The sequence below is a fragment of the Phascolarctos cinereus genome, unplaced genomic scaffold (assembly GCF_003287225.1).
Source record: "Phascolarctos cinereus isolate Bilbo 61053 unplaced genomic scaffold, phaCin_HiC Scaffold_5;HRSCAF=322, whole genome shotgun sequence".
Lineage (NCBI taxonomy): Eukaryota > Metazoa > Chordata > Mammalia > Diprotodontia > Phascolarctidae > Phascolarctos > Phascolarctos cinereus.
In genome coordinates this window covers 198,312,565-198,332,430 of record NW_027555958.1, presented here as the reverse complement: position 1 = coordinate 198,332,430, position 19,866 = coordinate 198,312,565, and the positions used below count along the sequence as shown (strand labels likewise).

General features: G+C 37.5%; 1 protein-coding gene across 3 annotated transcripts in view; it reads left to right on the top strand.

Moving 5' to 3' along the window:
• SMAP1 (small ArfGAP 1) overlaps positions 1–19,866 on the top strand; it is a 214,598-nt gene that overhangs the window by 114,136 nt on the left and 80,596 nt on the right. The window lies entirely within an intron of this gene.

The window sequence follows — 19,866 nt, the reverse complement described above, 5'->3', positions numbered from 1 at the left end:
GATTAATGTATCTTATGTGCTAAAAATAGAGACTACCTCTGAATTGAAGTGTTATAGCGATGGATGTAAAAAAAATAAAATTGGGCTTGGTGCCTGTATTTGCTTCTTACATACCATTAATGTGATTTAGCAAGTGAGAAATAGATTGGCAATGGAGAATATCTATGTCATTGATTTTTTTTCCTTAAATTTAGAAAAATCCTTTTGTGTGGATATGCTTTCTACCAAGGATGAATGATGCATTTCTGTATTTTACAAGTTGCCATCAATGAAAAATATATCACTTGGTGGCTAGCCTCTTGGTGAGGAGCTTTTCCAGGATTTTTTGGGCTGGTCTTCAGATATGACAGACGAGCAGTCACCATCTTACCACAGTGAGGCAATAGAATAGAGCTTGGGTGGAATATTGAAAGAATACATTTAATAATTAAGACAGATTTATGGAGTTGTGGGAAAAAATGTAAAAAGATCAACCTAATTGCAAAAAAAAGAGCAAAGAATTAAATGGTACTATAACAGATGATCAGGTAGGAACTGGCTGTTAATTCTGTTAGGTAGACAGAGAAGGCAGATGCCCAAGTTTTGTGACTTAGATGGTTGGCCAAAAGCTTTGTAGATAATTTGATAAGTAATTAATCTTAACTTGAGAAATTTAGGCTAAGATTTTGTTAAGAACTTTTGTCCTTGTGTGTTAAGATAATCTTCATTGCTTGTTTTTTAAACCAGACCTGTAATTTCCTTAGGCCAATTCCCAATGAGTTTCTTTGGGGCATTGAAAGGTTAATAACAACAACAACAACTAGAATTTCATAGTGTTTTGGCTTTAACTTTATAAATATTTTCTCATTTTATCCTCACAAACCTGGGAGGTAGGTGCTATTGTTGTCCCCTTTTTACAGATGACAGAACTGAAGCAGACAGGGGGTAAGTGCATTGCCCAAGGTCATGCAGTTATTGGAGGTCAGAGGCTGAATTTGAACTTAGGTCTTCCTGACTCCAGGGCCACAAGGTGGCTCAGTGGATAGAATGCTGGGCCTGGAGTCAGGAAGACTCCTTTTCCTGAATTCAAGTCCAGCTTTAGATACTTACTAGCTGTGTTACCCTGGGCAAGGCAAGGGTCTGTTTGCCTGAGTTTCCTCATCTATAAAATGTGCTGGAGAAGGACATTGCAGACTACTCCAGTATCTTTGCCAAGAAAACTCTAAAAGGGGTCATGGAGAGTCAGACATGGCTGTAAATAACTAACCAGCAACTTCTTGACTCCAAGTCCAGCACTGTATCCACTGTGCAACTAACTTGCCTCCAGTGACGCAGCCAGCACATGTCAGAGGCAAGACTTGAAACTTGGGCCCCCTTTTATGGTGGCTAGCTATCTACCCACTCTGTAGCACAGCCTCATAATAATTTCTTAGGGTTGAGGATGGGACTGGACCTGTGATTTCATTGGTATAGAGGACTCCTGAGTGAGAAAACTTCCTCTACCAAGCAGGTCAGCACTTTCTAGAATTTTTTAGAGAATTCCAAGTGCCTGCCCTAGGTCTCCTAACCAAAAAGGATCGCAGGAAGGAATGGCACTTCGGTCTTCCTGGTTTCAAGGCCAGCTCTTTATCCATTGTGCCTTCCTGCCCTTTTTGGCAATTTGTCATAAACAAAATGATTATTGATTGAACAAAAACTCATATTCTGGTTCTGGTTCTTTTACTGTCAGTTATAGAAAACTTTGTGAATTTTGGAATATATTTATTTCTCTTGTGAACTGTGTATGTGTATCTGTGTGTATATGTGGGTATTTGCTTGATTCAGGGTAGTTGGCTTGAACAATTTCTTTTTTGTTTTCTCTGGTGGAAATAGTAATTAAAATTGTGGAGTAGGTAGATGATAAATCAGTTTTATGTCTCAGGACTGCCCATTGTGAATTGGAAAGAGCAGGGGGATTACCTTGGTTGGAATAGCCCAAAGCCAAGATTTTTCTCATTGCCTAAGGATCATTAGTTGAGGTGTTATAGTGATTAAAAATATTACATTCACCTTTTTTGCTTTGTTCTATTTCTGATGAATTTTTCTGCTTTCCAGTTAATTACATTTTAAAGTTAATTGCCTTTATAGTTTAAAATTTTTACGAGTTTAGATTTAAACCCTCCAATGATATATACATGGTGAAACAATTAACGCTGAGAAATTTAGAGAAAACATTTTTGTCCCAATTTTGCAGGTAAGTTAAGTTTCCTTTTTCAGTTGCATGAAAAAATAACAGTTACTAAAAATGAAAACAAAAATTAAAACTACAGAAATCTTTTGGAATCTAATTTGGCTGTGAAATAGACTCATTCTTATGAAAGAATTCATGCGTCATTAGTATGCTCTTCAGAATATACCAGTAATTGTTGTAGAACAGTTATTTAGGAATGAGATTTTTTGGTTTTTGGTTTTTCAACTGACCTGTTTCCAGAAGCAGGAGAAAAAAAGCTCCAAAAGAAGATTTGTAGAAGGTAGCTTACAGTAAATTTTAGACCAAAGAACAAAGGAATGAAACAATGAATGTAACATTAAGGTTGATTTTATTTTGTGAAGGTTAAATAAACCATCTTTTGCCAGACCAGTTGGCATATTCCTAGGACTATTTTTGCTGATTTTGTCATATAGCAGGGAGATGTGGAGTGCTGCTTCCTCGTAAGTGCTAAGGTGAATATCCCAATGATAGTGATGGAGAGGCTCATGATGAGTATGGGAAACTTGTAACACGCAACCAATGAAGAATTCCAAAGAAGAAAAAGAGTGAAGAAATTGTATGACCAAAGGAGAGGATGTGTCAGTCTCATATGGCAAGAGCCGGGGATGACTGATGGCTATCTGGAGTCCTCCACTGGTGACCTCCCTTATGGGGAAGGGTGTTTGGATGGCTCCTCTGTGGAAAAGACATTTTGGGATAACATGGACAGGATAGGCAAGCTTGGATGAGATGTGATTTGCATTGTTACAGAGAACCTCCAAATCTGTGACAAACTTATTCTTGAGTATATTTGGATTTCAGATGCAGTTTTCTATGTTTAACATCTTTTAAAAACTTTCAAAAATTTCTCTTGATTCACACATGTTACTTTTTCTTTCTTCCCTGTTTATCAAGTTACCTGTATGCTATGTTGTGCAACTACATGCTCTAAAGTTGTTGAGTGAAGATTTATGGGTTAATAATTTGAAAAGTGTTATCCTTTATTACAATGCTTAAACTGTTTTAAAACTTCAAGGGGAGCCATTGTTTTGTTGTCTAAAATTTTGTGCAACTCTATAGAAGGGTGTTTTTGGTGTTTAATAAATTATATTGAGGATTTTGGGGAAATACTTTTGTCGGGTCCTTAAAATATTCTTACTAGTTTATGCACATGGTGCTTTTCTTATTCATTGGGTTACAATCATTATGCATCTATGTCTGATTTGTATTTAGTAAGAGACTTCTTTTATCAAAATAAAAGATGGAATGAGAATTTTTTTTTAGTTCAGTAAATACTAAATACTTACCTTGTGAACCTCTCTGAACCTCAGTTTCCTTATTTGAAGATGAAATAATATTTCTACTAACAGCCTGTTCAGGGTTATTCTGTGATTTGAAGCCGTATACTATCAACAAAAGATTTTCAGTGCTGATTGTCAGGGGTATATAGGGTGTTCCAGGAGGGCTAGCATCTCTGGTGTGAGGGTTTGCCAAGCCCTTTTCAGGGCTGCTCATCCACCATTGGTGTCCACTTTTCACCTAACTCTAACCTGTGGCTCCAAGAAACTGTAGCACGTGCAACAGCCACACACAGTAAACCATCTTGGCAGAAAGGCTGAATCAACTTGAGGGTAACCAATAGGTCTCAAATCCATCAGTGAGTTAGGGCTATGTCTACCCAAAGCATGTGAAGACTTCCCCTGGTGAAATGAGTGGGTAAGAACAATTTGTTCTAATAGCCATGAAGGTGGCTAAAGCAGATGCTGTAGAGAGCTTAAATCTTAGTCAGACATCAAGGATGCCAAGGTCATTCGCTGTGTTCTGGACCATTGCCAGTCATTTTGACTTTTGCCCTGCCACTGGACTTCAGTGACTCTGGAAGAGAGAGTGAGGCTGATGACTTTGTGCAACTCTGCCTCACTTAAATCCATTTCACCCATGGGTCAAGACATCACCCCCTGATGTCATTGGTCATCTTTGAAAACAAAGGACAAATAGCAACAGCAGCAACTTGGGATCATTACAACACTTTCAAATATAAAGCCATCTTTCTTCCTCTTGTACAAATTTTTGGCTCAGTTGAGTACCTATGTCTTCTGGACCCTGATCTAAAATGGATGTACTCTTGGACTAATTAAATGAGTTGAGAAAATAAAAACAATCTGCCATGAGCTGTCTCTTCTCTATTAGTCTGTAACACTAAACTTCTTATCATCCCCCCATTTTCTTTTTCCTTGTCTCTAATTTTTAACAACAAGGTGGCCTTTCTCCTTGCCAGGCCTTGTATACTTTTCTTCTTTGGGCTTCTTCCCCTTCAATTATCCTTACTCATGCTGTTTCTAATTACTAATTTGTCTCTGTTTGCTGTTTCCTTTCTTACACAAATATGCCCAGGTTTCTTTGGGAGAGCAGGCAGGTGTCCCAATTAAAAAAATAAGGGGAGGAGAACAGAGTCTACAAACTACACTTGAGTTTGAATTTGATTCCGGGGGGGGGGGTATTTTAGAATGGATTTTTAAGGAGATAGTTGGTGAACATCTAGAAAGAGAAGTGATGATTACAAGGAGCCATTATTATTATGGCTCTGTCAGGAACAGATCATGCCAGAATAACTTCCTTTTTTTGACAGGGTAACTAAACAAGTACATGAGAAGGCTTTTGTGCCTGTAGTTTTCCTTTATTTTACAAAGCCTTTGATACAATATCCCATATTGTTCTTTGGAGAAGATGGAGAAGTAGGGATTGTACAGTAAAATAGATGGATGTAAACCTGGTTGGACAACCAATTCAAAGAGTAATTGTTAATGGCTAAATATCAGCGTGGCAGGAGATCTCCAGTAGATTACCTGCAGTCCTGTGGTTGTCTCTGTGGTGTTGTAACAATTTTGTCAGTGACCTGGGTAAAGGCTAGATTATATCCTCTTTACATTTGCAGATGACATCTAGCTGAGAGTGATAACTAATACATTGAATGATTGAGTCAAGATCTAAAAGGATCTTGATAGGTTAGAGAAATGAACTGAATCTATTAAGATGAAATTCAGTAGAGATAAAGTCTTGCAGTTGGGTACAAAATAATCAGTTTCACAAATATAATATGGAAAAATCATGGTTAGACAGTAGTTGGTTTTGAAAAAAAGCCAGGTGTTTTAGTTGATTGCAAATTCAGTGTGAGCTAACAGTTAGAAAGCAGCTAGAAATGTCAGTGTAATCTTGGGCTACCTTAAGAGAGGAATAACTTCTGGGAGTAGGGGAGCAGTTCCTTGTCACACCTCACCTGAAATGTTGTATTCAGTTTTCAAAACCATGGTTTAAGACACATATTGATTAATATGAGTATATCCACAGAAAAGCTACTAGGATGGTGAAAGGCCGCGAGTCCATGTCATATGAGGATCATTTGAAGAAACTGAGAGTGTTGTAGAAGAGAAGGCTAAGGGAGTAGAAGATGGGTGGCAAGGGATCATAATAGCTGTCTTCAAATATTTTAAGGACTGTCATGTGGAAGAGGAATTAAAATTTTCTTGTTTGGTCCCAGAAGCCAGAAACTGTAAGAATAGGTAGAAATTAACCATGGAATAGACTGTTTCAGGAGGTTTAGTCTCAGTCAAGATCTTTGAGCATAAGCAGAATGACTACATTTTGGGTAAGTGTGCCAGTGTGTTTTTATTTGGGGTATAGGTTAGACTAAATGGCCGCGAAGATGGAATGGAGTGCAAAAACATTTATTAAAAGTGCCCCTTATGAACCTAGTTCTGTGCTAAGCAATGGCATTACAAATAGAAAAGCAAGATAATCCCTGTTCTTAAGGACCTGACATTCAGTTTAGGAGAGACAACACATATGGAAGGGTTCAGGTTTCTTCTAACAGTAGAGTTCTTTAATGTTACATTAATTTGTGATTTCATCCTTTTTTACTCTTGCAGAAGGAAAATCCTGTATTCCTCATTCTCCATATTCTCTTACATGTCCTTGTGTAAATTATCTGTAGAGATTCTATGCAGTGTTTGGGAGGCCTTCCTCTGGTTCTTTAATATTTTCTGTGTACTAGTGCATCATTGTGCCTACTTATCTTTTGTCTTTTATTCTTCAGAGATAACTACCCCTCCTCCTTTTCTGGTCATTCATAGACTAAAGAATATTAGAGTTGGAAGGGACCTTAGAGATTATCAAGTAAATACAAAGAAATGTGTTCCTTTACTCTGCTTTCTGGTATATAAATCTTCTTAATAAGCCACAGTTTATGTACACCCATTAGGGCATCTTTCCATTACCCTCTGAGTCACCTATACTTTTTTGGTTCTTATGAGATCATGGCAATAATCACTAAGATTTTATATTTTTAAAAATAGTCTCTAGAAAGAAATTAGCAGGCATATTAGAATCATTTAAAGTAATTGCAGTTTTGGCAAATTCAGTCCAACTCAGTTTTTTCCTCCTACACAATCCAGGACTTGCCTCATTGTCCAGTTGTAGTACCTGTTCACGATATGAGAGGAAGCGCAATGTAGTGCAGAGGAGTCAAACTTGGGCACTTGCTAGAACCAAATTAAAATGTAATTGGGAAGTGTTTAACAAACATAGATAGAACAAAACATAATGTTAATTTTATAATTTCCTTGATCAGTGTGTGACCAGTAGGATGGGTTACATAGTACAAATCTTGTTTGAGGTAACCTCTTGAAAAGCCATTTTTTTTTCTCTTCACTCATGTGATCTCAAAAATATATTCACATTAGAGGTACAGGATGTTGTCATGGAAATATTGTACGTTTGGAGTTAGATGGCCTGGCTTTGAATCCCAGCTCTGCTACTTACTACATGTATAACCTTGGATAAGTCTTATAATCACTCTAGGACTCAATATCCTCATCTGTACAATGAAGGGATTGGACTAGATGACCTTTTTTTTTTTTGTTTGCACTAGGCATTGGGGTTAAGTGACTTGCCCAGGGTCACATAGCTAGTAAGTGTTATGTGTCTGAAGCTGGATTTGAACTCAGGTCCTCCTGAATCCAGGGCCAGTGCTCTATCCACTGCCCCATCTAGCTGCCTCCTACGTGACTTTTAATGTCCCTTCCAACTCTATATATTATGGGGCTATCAACAAACAATAAAAATGCATTAGTATTTGTTGGAAAGAGTTGAAAAATGATTGAAGCAATTCTTTTTGGAGTCTTCTTAATTGTTTTAGTTTAAGATAATTCTGGTATATTGTTTTATTGTTTTGTGTAGATTCAGTTTAATTCAGTGAATATTTTTCAGACCCCTAAAATATTTAAGGTACTACACTAGCTATTGGCAATTCAAAGACAAAGATGAAATCGTCCCTACTTGGAAGAAACCTGTTCTGTGGGTAGCATGACTTGTACACAAATAAAGCTGTGCTTCATAGGATTATCATGAGGTTTAAACAAGAATGCACGTATGGTGCTTTGCCATCTTTAAAGGGCTAAGGAAACACAACTCATTGTTGCTATTCTAGGTAAGAAGTGCTGGCAAAAGAAAGAGCCAGGCAGATTGCTGTAAGAGGATTTGAGGATAGAGAGAACGTTTTCTTCTTAGGCATCAGGGAACCCACAGAGAACTTGGTACCTGATTTGAGCCTTTAAGTAAGATAAGAATTCTGATGCACAAAGATGAGGATTTGCATTTCAGCATATGTGGATTCGTAGGGCTTGGAGGAGGTAGCATGTAAGAGCAGAACAGCCAGGAATCCAGTTAAAGTGGAATACGCAATATGTAAAGCTGGGTGATGTAAAATAAACTGTGAAGGTAGGTTAGTGCTAGATTGTGATGGTCCTGAAATGTCGAGCTCAGAAGTTTGTATTTTATCATATTGGTAATAGAACTCTTACCTTAGGAAGAGCTAGATAAAGAATGGATTGAAGAGGAAAGAGACTGGGGAAATGGAGACCATTTAGTAAAGGAAGCTATTAGGGTAGTACATGTGTCTAGAACTAGGGTGGTAGCGTTGTAGAGAGAAGAAGTTGCCTGTGAGAAATGAGTGGAGGAAGAAATGTCAAGATTTGGAAGCTGAGTGGATGTGGGGAATGGAGCGGGAGAGAGAGGGACTAACAGACTCCAAGATTAGAAACTTGAGTTCCTGAGAGAATTTTGGTGCCATGCAGAAATAGAAATGGAGGTGTGGATTTAGGACAGAAGCTGCATTCAGTTCAGGTTATGTTAAGACTGTGATGTTTGCAAGATAGGAGAAATAACTGAGAGTCATATTTGTAGAAGTGATCATTGAGTCTGTGGTGGCAGATGAGATCACCAAAGGAGAGCTTGTGCAGAGAGAAGAAAATCCATTCAAAGGCATACAGCCTTTAAATTTACTCATACTTTCATTGAGCAAATATTAAATACATTCTATGTGCCAGGCGCTGTGGAAGGGGGGTTATGGAGGAAAAAAATGAAGCAATTCTTGCCTTTGAGAACCTTAGATTTGATTGGAGGGGAAACGTACACGTGTGTGTGTGTGTGTGTGTGTGTGTGTGTGTGTGTGTGTGTGTGTAAATAAATAAGAAATATTTACAAAATAAATAGAAAACAATATGGGGGTGGACGGGTCAGTGAGAAAAGCTTAAAATGGAGTACTTTGCAGCTTGGTAAAAAAAAAGGGATTTTTTTTCTTTTTAAATTTCCTCAATTATACCATGATGTAGAATTAATCTAGAGGACAAAAAGCATTCTTTTTATACTTGCAGACATAGTTTAAATTGTTCAAATTCTCTTCATTAATTTCTGATGAAAACAAGCCATTAAATACATTGTGATGCTTTAATTTATCTTTAATCTCATTTTGAGTATTTGCCTTTTGTATTGAAATTTATTATATATACCAAGGCAGCATATAGTGGATAAAAGTGCTGGACTTAGAGTAAGATCTGAGTTTAAATTCTGCCTCTGATACTTATTAACCCTGTGGTCCTGAGTTCATCCACAAAATAGGGTATAAGTGTACCTAGGGCAGTTAGGTGTGGGTGGATAGGGTACTTGGCCTGGGGTCAGGAAGACTCATCTTCCTGAGTTCACGTCTGCCCTCTGACACTTACTAGCTGTGTGACCCTGGGCATGTCACTTAACCCTGTTTGACTCCTGAAAAAAAAAATTGCTGGCAGTCTGCAATGACTAATGTCAACCTACCCCCTCTCTTCACTCTTATCCTTACTCTTCTGCCTTAGATCTAATCTACCTGTAAATGGTTAGGTCTATTTTGGGGGTGGGAAAATCCGTGTGTTATAAGGGACTTGACTAGATGGAATCTATGAATTAATTGGTATGGGGAACTCCTAGGTGAGGAAACCTCTTCAGTCAATGAAGATTAGCACCTTTTCTGTATGGAATTAGGTGGTGCTATGGATACAGTGCTGGGTTTGGGATCAGAAAGACTCTTCTTCCTAAGTTCAAATCTGGCCTCAGACGCTAGCTGTGTGGCCCTGGAAAAGTCCCTTAACTCGGTTTTGCCTCAGTTCCTTATCTGTAAAATGAACCAGAGAATGAAATGGCAAACCAATCCAGTATTTTTGTCAAGAAAACCCCAAATGGGGTCCTGAAGCGTTGGACCTGACTACAAAACGACTGAACTGGACAAGCTCCTGGGGTTATTATGAGGATGAAATGGCATAATTAATGATTATTTTACAAAACTAAAAGTACTGTGTAAATGTGAACTACTGTTGTTTTATGTGACTTCTTCAGGGACCTAAGTGTTCCACATCAGTAATTTATCTCTTTCCTGATGACAACAGGAAATCATTACTTCAGTACCTCCACTCCTACAGTTTAGTAGATGGTTTTCAAGAGCTGTAGTAGCTGATAAATCCATAATCCAGAGAACAACATAGTGATGAATCTTGCCAACCTTAGCCAGATTTGTCCTCAGAGAACCATTTATCACCTTTCCATCTTGGTAGAACTTGATATAACATACACTCTCCTAGTATTGCCTTTGAGAACTTAGCATTACCTCCATGACTATCTGTATATCTGTCTGTCTACCCATCTGGCCATCCATGCTGCAGAAAGTAGTGGAAACAAAGTAAGAGGAGCTAGGTTCCAATCCCAACTCTGTTATCTATTACTTGTGAGACGTCAGGTCAAATCCTCTTTGAACCTCAGCTTCCTCATCTATAAAATGAGGGGTTTGAACAAGATATTTTCTAAGGTCTATTTAAGCCCTAAACTTTGTGTGTGTGTGTGTGTGTGTGTGTGTGTGTGTGTGTGTGAGTGAGAGTCATTCGAGGTTAAGTGACTTGCCTAGGGTCACACAGCTAGTAAGTATTATGTATCTGAGGCTGGATTTGAACTCAGGTTCTCCTGACTCCAGGGTTGGTGCTCTATCCTAGCTGCCCCCTTAGCCCTAAATCTTAAGTTTTATGATTGGTTGGTTCTTTGCCTCTGATTAAAATGGGCTTTGTGAAAGCTATATGCTTTAGAATATTTGTTTTCGAATATACTCCAGATAATTGGGATTTCTGTAAATTAGAATGCCTACTCTTTTAAATTGTATTTTATGTGATTGCCATACTTAATTATCTTTGAATTTGAATCCAAATGAACGAATGAAATTTGGATTCAGTCAAAGGGCCACACTTGAGGACCTAAAGGACCACATGTGGCCTTGAGACCGAAGGTTCCCCCCCCATCTATAGTTTTTTCTTCTGTTACATTCTTTAAACCTCAGTGCTACCTTGCCCAGAAAGCCTTCCTTTACTTTCTACCACATTCCACTCTGAAAAGTCAGTGAAGTTCAGCCCTCCTGGGCTGCCACAGCACTGTTTTGCAAATTTATCATATGCTGTAGTTGACTATGTCCCACTTAAATTATAAGCTTCTTGACATGTAGGACTGACTCTTTATCAACATTTTGTGTTGCTCCCATCCGTTTCTATCATGATCTGCATGAACATTTAATAAATTTAAGATAAATCATTGTACAGTGATGGAAAGAATAGTGGTTTTGGAGTCAAGAAGCTTTGAATCTACTTCCAACACTTAGTGACCTAAGGTGATTCATTTAGCTGGTCTGAGGCTCAGTTTCTTCATCTGTAAAATAGGATTAATAATACAACTAAATTAAACGGGCATTTAATAAACGATATGCAAGGCACTGTGCTAGGTTTTCTGGATACCGTCTTATAGATTTGCTGCAAAGAAAGCACTTTTTAAGACTTAAATCTTAAAGCTGAGTAGTTATTGTATGTGTTGAATTATGTTATTAAATAATTGGTTTCCTTTACAACCTGGTGTCCTTAGGTTACTTGGCATAACATGGGTAAAATGTGCAATTTTAGGGCCTATCCAGTGAAGACTGTTTCACAGACCAGACTGAAAAAAGCAGGTCAAATAACAGCATTCAGCTGAAACATACTGTATTAGAGAGGTAGAAGGCCAATCCTGAAGCCAGGAAAACCTGGATTGAAGTGCTGTCTTTGATTTGGTACTGATTCTCAGCACCCTAGACAACTCTCTTAGATTACAAGGTGCAGAGAAGGTGGTGGCCAGCATTAATAGAGATCTAAGAGATTTATTCTTCTCTTTCCTGGTGAAATCACCAGTCTTTGTCTCTCTCTATACTAGCAAAATAAATAACAGAAAAAAAACATACCAAAAAATTAATCTTAGCAGTGTTCCCCGTCCCCCCCAAATCAACAGTTTTCCACAGACTGATAAGAAAAATGGGGTAGGAATTGATCTATTGCCATTCCTGAAACTCGTGTTCTCCAAACCTCCCTGAAATTACTCAGTAAAAAAAACTTCTTTGACACACACTGCATCCTGCTGTTGTGGCTTTAGGTAGGTGTTATTACTCTTAGGTAGTCCTCTGCTCTGTGAGCATTTATACGTTGGAAATCGGCAAACAAAGACACATCATGGCTTGGTTTATTTTTTTTTTGATTGTTTAGATTCAAGTGATGAAAAAAATGTTAATAATGCAGATTAAGCTAAAAAGTGTGTTTTGTACAATTTTTTCTTTTTCCTGGAGAACTAGTTGTTAAACATTTACTACAGTATCCCTGCCCAGGATCAGACTGCCAGACTAAAGACCCAAGGGATTATTTTCCATTTTCTTTGTCCTGCTTTTCATCTGCCTCACATCTCTGCCTCAGGGTACCCAAAAAGTCTCTTTGAGACTGCTCTTCTTTGCCCCTTTCAATGGAAAGTCCCAGCCTTTAACTCCTATCTGGGTTTTTTCTTCTTCAACTTTTCCAGCCTCAGGGTGGGGGAGGCAGGATGATCTTCCACACTGTTTCTAACTCACCTAAGACAGTTATTTGCTTATGTTGGATTGTTAAATTGAATTACTGTATTTGGTATTTGAAAGAATGTTATCTCTTATTCAGGTTTTTTATTTTTAAGGAGTGGAGACTTGAACCTTGTACCAAGTATTAAGAAACAAGAAAAATTAATTACTTCATGAAATGTTTGAAATGTTTATAACTTTTCTAAAAAAAATTTCCATATATTATTTTAAGTTCTTTTGTAAATAGAAGTCATAATCCATATTTCTTGATTACATGTGTTTGCTAGAACTAAATCTTAAGCTATGTGGATTTTTTTAGCATTTGGCCAAGAAATTGTATACAAATCAAATTAATTTTTAATTAAAATCATTCTTTTCCCACTCTAATCTTGTAATAAACACTGCCATTATTAGTAATTTTAGTGCCAAATGAATATCATGAAATACAACATAGTGTGGTATAACTTTTGTAGTCAGATAGATTTGTATATTTCTTAAAACTTGGCAATGTTATGCCTTAAAAAGAATACATTTTAAATTACTGTGAATGACAGCTGTAGAAATTCAGCTGCTAGACAGAAATGCTTTCTATAATTTTTTGAAATATCTGCATTTAGGATGGTATAGTGGGAAAATACTCATGTAACAAAGACTAATTTTATTCTGTCAGTGTGGAAGAGGGTTCAAAAATTAATATAGTTCATGGGTGCATGCATTGCTCTAAGTGGTTTATGAAACCATTTCATTTAGCAGTGCTGATAAACCATTGTTTCACTTTCCAAACACCTGAAGGAATTTTGATTATGTGAATATTTTAAAATTAAATATGATGCATTTCTTGGGGAATTGCCTTCATTGTGTGCTGTGGGTGCATTTTGTATATGTGGTAGACCAGAACAGATGAAGGATTTGTCTTTCTTGGGCTTTTTTTCATTAATCTTTAAATTTTTCCTCTGACAATATTATTTTATTTAAAAGATTATTTAAAAATACCTTTTCTAGTTTCCTTGAAATATTCAAGATTGGGGTTAGAAAATATAACACAATACTTAAATTACAGCATTACCTTGCCCCGGTCTCTTCCTTTCCCCGTGATTATCTATTCTTCCCTCAGACATGCTTAGGACCATGTCTGCCTGTCCTTCTTGAGAGTCATTGTCATATGATAGAGTCTGTATTTGGAGGCAAGGAGGCCTGGGTTCAAATCCTAGACCACGGCCCTTAGTAATTATGTAATCTTAGCCATCAAAACGTGAAGTTGTAAAAGAATGTAAATTTTGTAAGAGAATAGTTAATGTTTCATTTTTTATACTTTGTAACCACAGCACCTAGCACAATGCTTAGTGTATAGTAAGCTCCTCCTAATAAATTCTAATTGGTTGATCAAGTCATTTAACCTTTTTAAGTCTTAATTTGATCCTCTCTAAAAGGAGGACAGTAAAACAGGCATTGCTGACCAGTAGGAATGCTGCTCTAAGGAAAGTATTTTGCAAACTCTAAAGCTCTCTATGAGTCATAGTCATCATCATCATCGTGATGATAACTTGTAGTTAATTCTTCTCTGGACCATTGCATATACTCTTTTCTTCTAACCTTTCACAACCATATCTATTATTCATGTTTTCTTCTGCTGTTTCATTTAAGGTCACATATTCTTTTGGAGGTAAGGCAGATATATTCTCATTTAAAGATAAGAAAACTGTACCCAGTGATATTAGGTATATATTTAAGGTCGAATATTCTACTGTGACCAGAACCCAGATCTTTTTACTTTGATTTAAAAAGAAACAAAACAAAATTATTGTATTGGTATTTATATGTAAATGTAAGCTATTACCTCTTTTACAGATGTGTTGCAAAGATGAGTTTGGTGGCACGATATTTATAGAGTACTTTCAGTGGCTGTGGAATGGCACTAATATTATATAAAAATGACAGATATAGGATTCTCATGGTACTGTTCTTAGTGAGTACTTAAATGACAACTGCAAATTCAATCACCTCAGGCATATATAGTGTCAAAAGATTTTCCCCCAAATCCACATAAATGCTATAGATTGTGGCTGAAGCTGCCATTATTCATAGAAGAAGCATTTGCCTTCTAGCAATAGTGGCATCACCAGACTCCAGTAAAAATATGAAAAGCCATATTGGACACCTTATAGCCTGTCACACTTGGAATTTAGAATAATCATTTGTTTCTGGAAATCATCGTCTTGAAAGTGAGAGGAAAGTACAATTCAAATAATGTAGGCCAACAGCTGTAATGTAGGCCAACAGCTGTATTTGGGGCCTTCTCTTTCCTAGGTTAGGAGTCCCATATTCTCAGTTAACAGCTAGGTTGTTTTTGCAATAGAAAGAGTGATACAAAGAAACTTAAGGGCTAGAAGTGTTTTAGAAGCTCAATTAGAAATTTAGCTTCAGGGGCAGCTAGGTGGTGCAGTGGATAGAGCACTGGTCCTGGATTCAGGAGGACCTGAGTTCAAATCCAGCCTCAGACAGATAACAGTTACTAGCTATTGACCCTGGGCAAGTCACTGAACCGCATTGCCTAGCCAAAAAAAAAAATTAGCTTCAGCCTTATTGTTTCAGCAAATTGTATTTGCCTTATCACTTCAGTATAATCTGAGTTTACTAATACAGAGCTTCCCCCCCCCCCCCTTTAAAGTAGGTGGTGGTCTGTGTGGACGAGTGGCAAAAGGTCAGGGGAAAAGTGAGCTTTTAGAGGTTAGCTATTTAAAGTTGTTTTCAGTGAAGATTTGAATGCTGATGTGTAAATTTGTGAAAGTGTATGTTGATGGAGCTACTAAATTACTGTAATTTTTAATCATTCAAGTCAATCAACAAGCAATTATTATAGTCTTATCCTGTGTCAGGCACTGTTCTGTGAGCTCCAGGGTTACAAAAACAAAATGAATTAGCTATTGTCCACAGGGAACTTACATTCTATGGGGAAGCCATCATATGAAGTACAGCAGAATTTTGTGGAAGTTCTGAGGTGGATTTAAAGTGTGATTAACTAATTAAATGTTTTTGGAAACAACTCAGTGCTGTCTCTTCTAATTTTGTTGACCATTCACTAAGGGCTACAATTTCTAGTTAAGGAAAATTAATATTGTGCTCTATTTAATAACCAGTATTTCTCTGTGATCCATCCTTTTCCTCATTTTGACAGACCCCACTTCTGAAGGTCAGGCAGTTTCTGAAAGGCATAATCTTGTAAGGTGATGACTCCCAGCCCCCAAGGCAGCTGCTCCTTAACTAACTTGGGTGGGACACTACTTCTGTTTACTCCTTTAATAGAAGCCAGTTTGAACTAAGCCCTCCCCTTATCCTTGCTTTTACTTTATCAAAGTTGGCGATGATCTGGTCTAAAAGAGGGAGACCAAGGTGGAGAGATACTGATCCCTGTTCGGAGTGGTTTTGTTCTTCCAGCCAAGATTGCTACAGGCAGCTGGGTCTCAGAAAGTAACTAGTATTTTTTAAGTTTCAGCCACATCTAAAGGCAGATCCACTTTCCCTAGTTTTAGATTAATCCTTTCACCTGAGGATTAGTCCTAACCCTGCTCTGACCCCCACCCCCACCCAGAAGTAATAGGGAGGAGCTGAGAACTATTAACCCATTGCCTCATTAAAATGTCCACCAATTAGGATTGCCTTTTGCCAGGGGAGGTCCAAATGATGTACTATTAGGCCAATCAGAAGGAAAGCACACCTAGGTTTTAAAAAAACGCGGCAGTCCTCTATGCCTTTTTCTGTTTTTTGGCACTAATGGAGGTGGGCCCAGTTTCCCTGGTGCCCTATTAATAAGCTGTTATCACCCTCAGGCCTCAGTTTGCCTATTTGTTAAATTTCACTCTTGACATAGTTTTACCACTATGTTCAGGCCTTACCTGAATCAGTGTTCATTATTGACATTTGTCTGTGGTTCTAGCTTAGGTATTAGAATTATAGTTGTCTCATAAATGAAATATGGTAATGTGCTTACTTTCTCAGTTTTCAAGAATAATTTGTGTAATATTGATGCCTTACCTTAATCAATCCACTCTTTTTTTATTATTAATTTATTTTGATTTATCAACAATCACTTCCATATGCTTTTGAGTTGAAAATTTTTCTCCCCCTTCCTCCCCCCCATCCTCCCCAAGATGACACACAATGTGATATAGGCTTTGCATTTACATACCCATGAAACATATTTTCACATTAGTGAAGTTGTAAGTAAAAATTAAAACCAGTAGGAGGAACCATCAGAAAGATGAAACAAAACTCAATAGAAGGTAAAAATAAGTGATAGCGATTCGACTTCCATAGTTCTTTCTTTGGATGTGGACAGCATTTTCCATCCTGAGGCCTCTGGAGATGTCTTAGATCCTTGTAATGCTGAGAAGGGTTCAGTTTAACAATATTAGTCATTGCATAACATGGCTGTTATTGTGTACAGAGTCCTCTTGGTTCTGCTCACTTCACTCAGCATCAGACCGTATAAGTCTTTCCAGGTTTTTCTGAAGTCAGCCTGTTCATCATTTCTTGTAGCACAATAGTATTCCATCAATCCACTCTTAAGGTCTGGTAGAGGGACTTTGAACTCTCAGTAATGGCGTGACCTTTGTCTCCAGTGATTCATTTACCCTAGTGAAGACAGAGCAGTATGAAAGAAGAGAAAAGGCACAGCACTTCTCAAAGTGCTAATAGGAGAGTCTAGTGGAATTAGAGGATCTTAGAGGTCATTCTTAAAGAAGTTAAGTAAGTTGTTTAAAACCATGCAGGCAGAGATAGGAATTGAATCAATTTCCTCTGACTCCAGATGCAGTACACTCTGTTGTACCATGATCTCAGAATCACAGCACATTGTTAGACAATGGTGTGGTGTTAGAATTATAATTTAAATCCAATACAGCTATTCAGATGGTTGGGAATTTTGTGAAGGATGAATTTAGGAGGCTAGGGAGACTGGGAAGGGAAGCTGGGACATTATATCATCAAGCAGAACTAAACTGTAATTTCCACAAGGAAAGGAACTATATTTTTTCGTGTCAGTCTCCAAAAGCTTTTTACGAGGAAGAGGTACTCAATAAATACTGATTGAATGAATGAAAGGGATAGGATTTTTGCTTTGAAAATGTGCTTCCAGGACAAATAGGATTGTCTTGAATAGGATGTTTATTGATTGTTATGACCTACTCTTCTCTTACCTTTCAGTCTTCTTACACTTTATTCCCTTCCAGGTACTCTTTGATCTAGTGAGGCTGACCTCTTTGCTGTTCCATAAACAAGACATTCCATTTCTTGGTTTTATCTGGCTGTTCCCATGCTTGGCATGCTCACCTCCTCATCTCTGCCTCTTGGTTTCTGTGGCTTCCTTTAAGTTTCAACCAAAATCCCATCTTCTACAGGAAGTCTTTTCCAAGCCCTCTTAAAGTGGCTTCCCAATCTTATTGACTTTCTATTTACATAGCTTGTTTGTACATATTTGTTTGTTTGTCTCCCCCATTAGACTGTGGGCTCCTTGAGGGCAGTAACTGTCCTTTGCCTCTTTTTTTATCCTTAGACCTTAGCATAGTGCCTAGCACATAGTAGTCAGTTATATTATTTAGGCAGTACCTAGTTTTATGTTTTAAATCATATGCTTTTAGATACTAGATCTGTGGAAGTAAGAGGTGAGATTGCTTTGATTCAGATGCCTGATTTTTATTTTGATCTAGGTAAGACCATCTAACTTCTATTGGGAGATGCCTTTAAATGAGGCCAATTTTTTTTTTCTTCCAAATAGTGGCTTTAAATCGGCTCAAGCACCTGGACAAATACTGTTGAGACCTTAGAGTTCTGGAACATAAAGCATAGAAGAGGCTATTTTGGCCTGAAAAATGTTAAGGCCAGGTGTTACTAGTTGACTGTCTCAATCATAAACTAGTCTTCTGTGGAATATCAGATTTTGAGTAGAACTGGATTCAGATGGGTCCACCAGGAGGTTAGCTGTAAATATTCCTCCAAGTGGCCAAATACATGGACATGTTGGATTAAGTTGTTTAGTACTGTTCATTTAAATGTCTGCCAGACATAATGATTTTACTTTTAGTATAGTTGATACTAAACTATTTTTTCTGGCAGTGTTTAACAGCCTCAGCTGTTTCTTAAGGTCACTCCTAGTTTGAGATGATAAATATATATATGTGTATGTGCTTGCTTATCTTCCTTTTTGCTAGGGCTAGAGAATATGCATACAGTTCATCCAGCTACTGTATAGAATATAAAGGTATAAGGTACAAAGAGGCAGATTTCAGATGGATCTAAGCATGAACTTCGTGCTAAAAACTGTCCAGAAGTGAAATAGGCTTCTTTATTCACTGAATTAGAGACAGCCCTTGTAGGTTCTTTCCAATTCTGAGATTCTGAGAAATAAAACTGAAACTGTTGTATTGCATTTTGAATTAGAATTTAACTATTAATCTTTTCATTGAACTTTTGATTACCTGCAATTTTTAGCCTTCTAAAATTGTGTTGTTCTGTAACAGAGGTGTCAGACTGCTAGAGTGCTTTGTGGCCTGCAAAACTCCAAGGGCAGCTGGAACCAGATTAAAATGGAATTGGGAAATGTGTAACAAAATAAATAAAAATACGGTGCAACATAGATACTGTTAATTTGTAATTTTCTAAATAGGTATGCAGCTGGTAGGGATCCCTTTGTATTTGAGGTGGCTACCACTGTTCTATATGATATTTTTATTAGTATAGCATCATAGGGAGAAAGTTTGTTTTAAAAAGATGGATTGATGTGGGAGTGCATATAGTAGTTTGGCATTGTTGAAAATGCAGTGCAGCTACTTCCTCTCTTTCTATTCAGTTCTTGGTGCAGTTCATTGTCCATCTGCCAGGTCTGTCCAAGGTTTATGTACTGACTGCGTGTCATTATATGGTTAATATTCATTCTTCATCAACTTACTTAGTTTTTCTTGTGTGAATTGCTAAAGTGATCTCTCTTGAATGACCATGTATCTCATTGAGTGTTAATTCAGTGTTAAGCCTGTGTTAATCCAGAAGTCAGTTCAGTCAACGGTAAAGTCATCTCCAAATGGGAGCTCTAGAGAAGTTTGCTATCTAGATCACTCAATCAGTGAGCAGTTTTAAAGTGCCTGTTACATGCCAGGCCCTGAGTTAGGTGTTAGGAATAAGAAGACAAAAATGAAACAATCCCTGTGTTCAAGGAGCTTACATTTATAAATGTATATAAAATATATCCACAAAAATGCCAGGTAATTTTGAAGAGAAGACACTACCTAAGGGAATCAAGATAGGCTTCATATAGAAGGTGGTGTATGGGCTTCACTTAGAGGAAAACTAGTTTGGCTAGATGCATGGAATACATGAAGGGAAATAGTGTTTGATAAGATTAGGAAGTTAGATTGGA